This window comes from Phyllostomus hastatus, unplaced genomic scaffold, assembly GCF_019186645.2.
Source record: "Phyllostomus hastatus isolate PE091 unplaced genomic scaffold, TTU_PhHast_1.1 phas_scaffold_46, whole genome shotgun sequence".
Taxonomy (NCBI): domain Eukaryota; kingdom Metazoa; phylum Chordata; class Mammalia; order Chiroptera; family Phyllostomidae; genus Phyllostomus; species Phyllostomus hastatus.
In genome coordinates this window covers 9,862,602-9,871,644 of record NW_025334032.1, presented here as the reverse complement: position 1 = coordinate 9,871,644, position 9,043 = coordinate 9,862,602, and the positions used below count along the sequence as shown (strand labels likewise).

Here is a 9,043-nt window from a genome sequence, read left to right as displayed (position 1 = left end):
CAGGTCAAACTACTGTAATGGGTATTGAGCTAGAGGTCCCTGAAATGGAGGTGTTCTCCTGAACCCTGTTTTGGGGGATGGGAGAAGCAGTGGTTGGCCATTGAGAAGTATTCTGCATATCTATGGCAATTTGGCTAGCTTAATAGTTGTGTTAAAAAGCTGTGTTGACTCACTTGGGGCAAGGGGATGGGTGTGACTTTGACTTGTGATGTAGACATGATATAGCTAGGGGAAGCTTACAGTGCCTGAAAAAGAGGCAGGAAGGTAGTTCACCCTGTGTCACTGGGACACACCAGCCTGGACTAATAATGTCAATGAAAGAATGTGAGCTGTAAAAAGAATAGGCAGATGTAACGCATTGTGGGAGGAGTGGGAAATAGTGTCATGCTGTTATAAAACACAGGGGGGCCAAAGGTGATATACTACTATTGAAAGGAACCCCCTGCCAGGCTCGATTGTCCACTGCTTTATAGGAAAGACATCTCTTAATGCCAGAGATTCATGAAAAGGAAAGAAAATGTTTATTTAAAGCTATACAGACTTAAAGTGGTTGTTACAGAACAAAACAAGGGGGGGCCTGAGACAATATACTATTACTGAAAGAAGGCCCTGCGTCCGTTATGTCCACCGCCAGAGGAAAGACGTCTCTCAATGCCAGAGATTCGTGAAACGGAAAGGAAATGTTTATTTAATGCTATACAAACTTAAAGTAGTGACCTAATGTCTTTATCAAAAATCCCAAAGTCCCTTAAAACACCCACAAACACAGTCACAGTCCTTCCTTCCTTCCCCCTTTGCCCAGTCCAGAGTACCATATCTCAGGAAAGGAAAACGAAGTCCATGGCTCAGGCAGTCCTCTGGTTCTTCCCAGTTAGTCCTCCATCTCGACTGGGAGACCTCCCTGGGTTCCCGGCACCCTCGGCTGAGTTGCCAGGATCTCTGCTAAAACCAGGTGGTGGTTCCCCTTCTAAAGCTGCGGGGGTCCCCACTCTGGCACAGGCACGTGGTCCTCTCTCCCAGGGCCATGGGAGTCTCCACTCTGTCAAGGCCATGTGGTTCTCTTCCTCAGGGCTGCGGGAAGGGGAGAGTCCCCACTCTGCCAAAGCCGCGTGGTTCTCTCCCTCTCAGGCCTGCGCATGGTTCTCCTTCTCAATGGCCGCCAAGTCTGGGTTTTAAATCCCTGCGGCCAATCTTCCTCTGCAGCCTCATTTCCGACTCCTCCCACACTCGGCTTCACTTGCCAGAATTCATATCCTTCCAGCTTTACTGGGCTGCCATCTTGAGTCTGGGCAGGTGTGGCCCCATGTCCTGGAGCCAATCTTCTCCGAGCTCCCACGCAGGTGCTGTAGCTTGGGGGATCTGCCCCCAGTCATGTCTTGGTGGGGAAGTTACTTCCATTCCCCTGGCTCAGAGATGATCACAGCTATTTAACATATCTAAGCGACCAGCCAAAGGCTATAGATATGTTAAATGACCACGCCAGAGGGTAGCTGCATGGCTGTTGCTATGCAAAACAGCTCTCAATGGCCCTGCTCCATTTGTCCCTTCCCCCAACCCACACCCTGGGTTGGGGGATGGAGACATCTTAAAATCTCCTGGACACCTTAAGTTCTGGACCCCATTTCAAATGCCCATTTGGGGTCCCCCCTCTTGGCTGCACCCTATAACATGGTGACCTAATGTCTTTATCAAAATCCCAAAGTCCCTTAAAACACCCACAAACACACACAGTCCTTCTTTCCCCGCTTTTGCCCAGTCTGAGCTACCGTATCTCAGGAAAAGAAATAGAAGTTCATGGTTCAGGCAGCCCCTAGTACTTCCCAATAATCGGTGCTTGTCTGGTAGGCCTCCCTCAGTTCCCAGCACCATCAGCTGTGTCACTGGGATTTCCAGCTAAAGATGAGTGGCAGTTCACCCTACTAAAGCTGCGGGGGTCCCCACTCTGGCAAAGCTGCGTGGCTCTCTTACATAGCCACAGCTGTGTGGCTCTCCTTCACTGCCATAGCTGAGTGGTCCTCTCTCTGCACTGTCACAGCCGTGTAGTCCTCTCTGCACAATGGCCAAGGACGTCCCCACTCTAAAAAAGCCAGGTGGTTCTCCCTCCTCAACAGCTGCCAAGTCTCGGTTTTAAATCCCCACTCCAATCCTCCTCTGCATCCCCATTTCCGACTCCTCCCACAATCAGCTACACTTGCTAGTCCTCTCATATCCTTCCAGCTTCACTGGGCTGTCATAGTGAGTCTAGGCAGGCATGGCCCTATGTCATGGAGCCAATCTTCTCCACGTTCCCATGCAGGTGCTGTAACTCTGGGGACCTGCCCCCCAGTTACATCTTTAGGGAGAAGTTACTTCCATTCCCCTGGCTCAGAGCATGGCTACAGCTATTTAACATATCTGTGCAACCAATTAAAGGTTATAAATTTGTTAAATGACCACACCAGAGGTTAGCTGCAAAGCTGTTGCTATGCAAAACAGCTCTCAGTGGCCCTGCTCCATTTGCCCCTTCCCCCAACCCACAAGGGGGAGAACATCCTAATATTTCCTGGACACTTTGAGTTCTGGACCCCATTCCAAATCCCTATTTTGGGCACCCTCTTGGCTGCACCCTGTAACAATGCCAGAAGCTCTTAGCTTTCTCTCTCTTTACCATGTGGTTTAGGAAGGAATAGGGTGCAGCAGCGCCTCTGCTGATTCTCCATGAGGTCTGGTGTGTAAGGAAGTGCCACAAGATTTTTGATTAAGGACTGGAGAACATGGTGGCATGACTGATGGTTCTGGGAATTGCAGAACCTGCCAAGACAAGCACAGATTACTGGTAGAAGCCAAAGATGCTTAACTGTGACTGGGAGTGCTGAGTCTAGGACTTCTGTGTTTCTATAAGATGGTATGTCTGACTGGAATATTCTGAAACTGGTCAGGTTTGGCAAAGGGGGGGGGGCAGACCTTGTGTTTGTAGGTATTTTAAAGGGAGTGGGAATTAATGGCAAAATTTTGCCATCATTCTAAATCTGTGTAACTTTTAAATAAGCAATTTCTTTCCTTTTCACTAAACTCTGTTATTGGTAATCACACTTCTTGGTGCTGGGCAATCAGATCCCTTACAACTGTTTCACAACTACATAGGTTTGGGGTTCTGTAACAATACGACTTCATTCTCTATAATAAATGTGTGGACAGAGAGGAAGTTTATTAATTTCCTGAGATGTTTAAAGGAAGTACATGGCCAAAATACAGGTGATAGATGACAAAAACCTCACTGACAATGTCAGTTGGACAAACTAGGAAGAAGCTCAGGGAAGACATTCCACATCAGAGGGCCAGGAATGATTTTTCTTCTCTGTACTGGAGCCTTGATGTGTTCTCTTGAATGACAAAAACATTTTCCAACTATTATCTCTGCTTCTGCTCCTTGGATCTGCTCCCAGTAGCTCCTTTGTGAAAAAATAGCAAAAGGGCTCTGCATTACATAAATACTGGCCATCCCCTATACATAGCAATCCATCTTTTCTATTTATGTGCATCCCAGGCCCAGAATTCCTTGAAAATATTACTCTGTTTCTATTTAATTTGTTTTAGTTTAAGTAGTCTCCCAAACTTTAAACTATAACACTATACTGTTTTATTCTCATTTCAGTTCTGTTATAATTTAAATTTGTCTTTTCAGTCAAAATCTAACTATTGCTTATTTACTTATTTACTTCACTATTTTTACTTTTCAATGTAACAATCTTAATTTTTCAAAGAACATCAATGCCTTTAAACCAGTTATCATATGGAAAATCATGAAAGTTTTGGAGTGAAGCTCCATTATTACAGATTTAAAGTAAGTTTAACACTAGAAACAATTTAAACACTAACCTGTTCCAAATGGCTTGGAGAAACAATACACACAGCATTAAAGGCATCCATTTATATTGGAATCTTTCCCCAAAGCAAGCATAAATAGTTTATTGAATTCAATATAAAGAAAAAGGATAGTATTTTTATACTAAAGATATGTACTTATAGAAAAATCAGAGGACTTTAATGGATACAGTCTCTGAAAATAAAATACTGGTATAATAGAAACAAATTAAATTGTTGTCACCTTCAAATTAAAAGATACTAGAAGATAAATCTAGAACATAAATCAGACTTTCATAGAGGAATGAAACATTTTAGGGTAGAATTTCAAAATAGGTTCTGCAAAAAAGAGAAGGAAACAAAGGTTTTATTATAAAGAAATGTTGAATAGTGTTTTATAACTATTCCTTTTTTAAAGTTCTATGAACTGTGCCTATCTCAATCTTCTGTTATTTATTTTTGTATATATACTCTACTTGAGTCTTAAAAAATTTCACCCTCATTGTTTAGTTCACTACACTTTTCTGAATCCATTAGGTAGTGGACTTAGGTGTGCTTTCTTTTACGTTCCAAAGCAAAAGCAATTCTATGAGAATGATCATTCAACATCAAGAGAATGATCAGTGATGACTCTTTAAAAGTGTTCTTTCAAATTGATTATTCATTTCAATTGTGACTTAACTGGTTTAAAAAGAAAGATAACCACTTATTCTCCATTGAAGAAGTAGCACATTTGTTGCCTTGAAAGGTAGAAGGAAATCAAATGTATTTCCCACATTCCATTTGTAAAAATACTAGGACTTCTGTGATATTTCACTTATAACATAAAGCATTTATACTCCATTAATAAAATAAAGAATTTTTTTCAATTTCATCATTTATTAGGATACTGAATTTATTACTGTCAATTAAATAAATTATTTCTTTCACTGAGGAACATTGAAGTCGCAGGGCACTGTATTATTGGTAATTTTATTAATTTTATTCTCTCCTCCTGAAAGCCTTCCCTTTTACCCATCAGTTATTCCAATGGTTACCCCATCACCTCCTGAAGGACTTCTCAAATGTCATTTTATCACCAATGTTTTTCCTGACCTCTCAACCATAAAATAACAAACTTAGCTGTATGATGTATTAGAAGTGTTCTGATGAGATGTCTCTTTTCTGTGGGTTTGTTGATCAAGACTCATGATTCCCCAGAAGATACTACACTTCACTGGGACAAGCCTTGCATCAAATATTTTTCCAAGTCTTTTACCAAATTGGCTTTTGTTGTGTTTACCATCTCTGTGAACCTTGCCCCACAACAACAATAAACTGTGAGTGGATGAGAGGTGTCAGCTGCTACAAAATCAGGAAACCCCTGATGTTTTATAAACATGGATGAGTGTAACAACAGTTACATGCACTTAACATATTTACTGAGATTGATCAAAGTGAGGTCCTAATCCTTTTCTCATTTGACACAAAAATACCTCTGTCTATGAGACTTTGTGGATATATTCCCCTACCCATCTCCACCCTTCCCATGCCTGTGGTGTAATTATAAAAAGTAAGCCAAGTTGGCACATACTTATCTAGGTTCATGAATGGGTATACACACCTACATTACTATATAAGAAATAATTTGTTGGTCGTTGTTTTTCATGTTGTTCTTTTTAATATTGATTCACTCACTACTTTTATTTTTTTATGAAGATTTTACATAAATGTAAAAAAGAAATACATTTTTAACAGCAAACTTTGAATAAGGAAAGATGATTCTCCTTGCCAAAATTGTCAGGGAAGCATTCTGCAAAAGGAAAATTTTGAAGATCACTTTGAAAGAAGTATGTATTAGGGTAATTTTAATGCTAATCTTCAAATGTTTCCATATTTCATCCTGAGCTTGCCAAGTGTCTAGAATTACATGCATTGACCAATGATCTGGAATGTTATTCAGACAGACATAACCTTGCTTTTGGAATCCAGTGACTGCAACTCTATCAAATTTTATATATAAGTTGTTGCATTTCATGATTGGTCTCATACTTCTTGAAGACTTTATCTTTCAAGCATAAATTAGTATGTCTTCATACAGAACATTTAAAAACTACCTACAATTTTACCCTGGCTGGCATAACTCAGTGGATTGAGCGTGGGCTGTGAACCAAAGTGTCGCAGGTTCGATTCCCAGTCAGGGTGCATGCCTGGGTTGCAGGCCATGACCCCCAGCAACCGCACATTGATGTTTCTCTCTCTCTCTCTCTCTTTCTACCTCCCTTCCCTCTCTAAAAAATAAATAAATAAAATCTTTAAAAAAAACTACCTACAATTTTATATGAAGTTTGAAATTCCAGATACCTACATCTATATATTTGTATATATTTACATCCTTGTCAAATGTTATTTACATGTATATTACAATATCATTTGAGCTATTTTCTTATTTGCATTTTATTTCTATATAACGTTAATGAAACTCTAGAAACTCTTAGCTTTTTAAAACTTGTACATCTTAAAGTATCCTAATAATCTCTCTTACTTTACTAAACAAATACATATTGTAAAAGATAAAAAATAATTTTAAATGCTGCTTTTTTTAGTCTAAAACCTTAATTCTACATGTGCAGTGGTACTCAAGAAACAGAAGCAGGGAAATAATATGTAACAATAATATTAAGGAAATATTTTTAAATAGTCTGATAAAAAATACTTTCAGACAAAAAGATTACTTCAGCAAAGTTTAATACATTTCACACTGTATTTTAGCTTTAGTCCTCTGTGGGTGAGATTTTTTCTCTTTAAAGAATAACATTTAGTTCTGACAACTGTAAAGTACAGTTTCCAATGGAGAAAAAAATAACAACACCATTAGAATTAAAAACTTGGTTAGAAAACATGTTTCAAATATCTTGTATTTTATATCTTATATTTTACAAAATGAATAAAAAATATTTGGATTAATTTTGGTACCTGGAATTTTTTAAATTAGAACTTAAAATCAATGCAGAAAAGCAAGGAAAAAGACATACACTTGAAATCAATACTAGGAGAAGTGAGAAATTAGAAGTCAAACAGTGATTCAAATTTTTCCTCAGCTGATGGCTGTTACAAAACTATTTAACAAATTACTTAACCTCTTTGTGCTAGAACAAGGTCAAGACTGCTACAGACTCAATGGAGTGGCAAAAACAAAAACTGAAAAGAGAATAATGAAATTCTAATCCCATAAGTATGCCCTTGTATAAAAATCAGGCATGTCCTTGATTGTGAATGGTGCCTCTCCACCAGCCCTTGAAGTTCTATCTGGAAGGCTATCACTCTATATAGACTGCCTTTTCCACCTTAGGATGGAACTCTGGGAGGGACAAGGAGACATCAGGGAGTTGCATCTACTTAGGACTATGTTGATAATCTTGGATTTATACCTTGCACTACCATTTGTTTGGCAGTGCATTTGCTGAAAAACAGATCTAGTTGACCATTTCCTCAATATTCAAAATTGGATGAGCCTGTAACAAATGGTGGCAATAATTCTTTTCTCATAGTGTGAAAGTGAAGGTTAAATAAGGAATATATGTCAAAATCTTTATTTGTACATATTAACAATAAATGCTAGTTATTTTTGTGTTGCTATTATTAAAACCAATTTGACAAAATATTATAAATAGCTTCTGCATGTTAAAAAATAGTAAGGAAATATGAATATCTTTGTTTATAATGTTAATGACAAATGTGTAATAACTGTTCCAATCTTGTGAATAATACCTTTTTTGAATGCTTCATGAATTTGTATGTCATGCTTGGGCAGGGACCATGCTAATCTTCCCTGAATCATTCCAATTTGAATGTGTTGCCAAAGTGACACTAAATAGTGTTTTAATAGAAGTAGAAAACTATATGTTTTTCAAACATTCTTAATTTTTTCTTGAAACTTAAGTAGTAAATATGGCAATGCTTATTAAGTGTCACTGTTCTGAAACATAAAAGTCAGAAATATTATTAATTTCTAATTATTGGGATTTTTTTGCAAAATATTCTTACTGATAAAGTGGCAAATTCAAAATTAAAAATACTTAATTTTAGCATCAAAGGGTGCTCATTTTAGCAATGAAAATGCCCTGTAAAAAGTCAAGGAAAACATGTTCTGTTATTTTGAGATAAAGTTAACAATTAACAACTTTTTGTTGAATTCTTGCTTCTCAATAAGTTTTGAGAACATTTACCAAAATCATGGGGCTGAAAATTAATAAAGAGAGCTTTATTTCAATGTCAAGCAGGGTAATATTTTCTCACTTCCCATCCTATTTATAGATCCTCCTATCATCTTACTCTTGCTTTGCTCTCTCTCTTTTTTGATCTCTACAAATGTCTAGATTTGAAATTATACTCCATGGTTGTGCTCCAGTAAATTTAAAATTGGTACTTTTATATGTTATGATTTTACATGGTCCGTCCTTGATGGGAAGTTAGTTTATCCTCCATTACCTTCAAAGTGTACTTTAGCTAAGAATTCCTAGGATAAAATGTAATGCCACATCTTTTACTATTAGTTTAAAAAAGTGTACTCTCTTACCTTTCTCTTAGGTACTATTAGTTTAAATGACTGTAATACTATGGTTATAAAGCCCACTGCCATCAAAAAAATTTTACTTTATACTTTTTTTCTTACTAAAATTGGATTCATTTGGACCACTTTGCAATGAGTTAATGGTATTACCTGTCAATTTTCACTTAATTTTTGAGGTTATTATATAAAGTAAGTTTATCTGGTCAAAATTGTTTAAAACATTTTGGATTAGAGCTAGCTAAACGTCAAAAGTTAATATACCTTAAAGTATTTTTAAAGATATTTTCTGCTTTAATGTCGTACTATAATGCTTAGTTTTTCAGCAGTGAATTTGGAGTCTGCCTTTGAAAGTTATAGATTGAGAAAAAGTTGCTATAATCTCCATGAAAACCTTGGTTTAACCATTAATATCCATCTGAAAGCAAAATTCCTTCAGAGGTGAATAAAGAAATTTGTAATTATTAAATTATTTAGAAATAATCACAAAATGATTTTCCATGAATGTTATTTAATTACAAATAACTACATATAAGAAAATAAGCATAATATATAAGCTTTTATAAGATTAATTTTACCTCATGCATATATAGTTATTTCATAAATTATTGGGAGCATAAATTAGGCAAGACATATCAAATAGTAATCTAC

At 37.1% G+C, this 9,043-nt stretch overlaps 1 pseudogene; it reads right to left on the bottom strand.

Annotated features, from left to right (window-relative positions):
* Window positions 1–7,591: 7,591 nt before the first annotated feature.
* Window positions 7,592–7,692, bottom strand: LOC123807840 (annotated as a pseudogene).
* Between the last annotated feature and the right edge of the window lie 1,351 nt (window positions 7,693–9,043).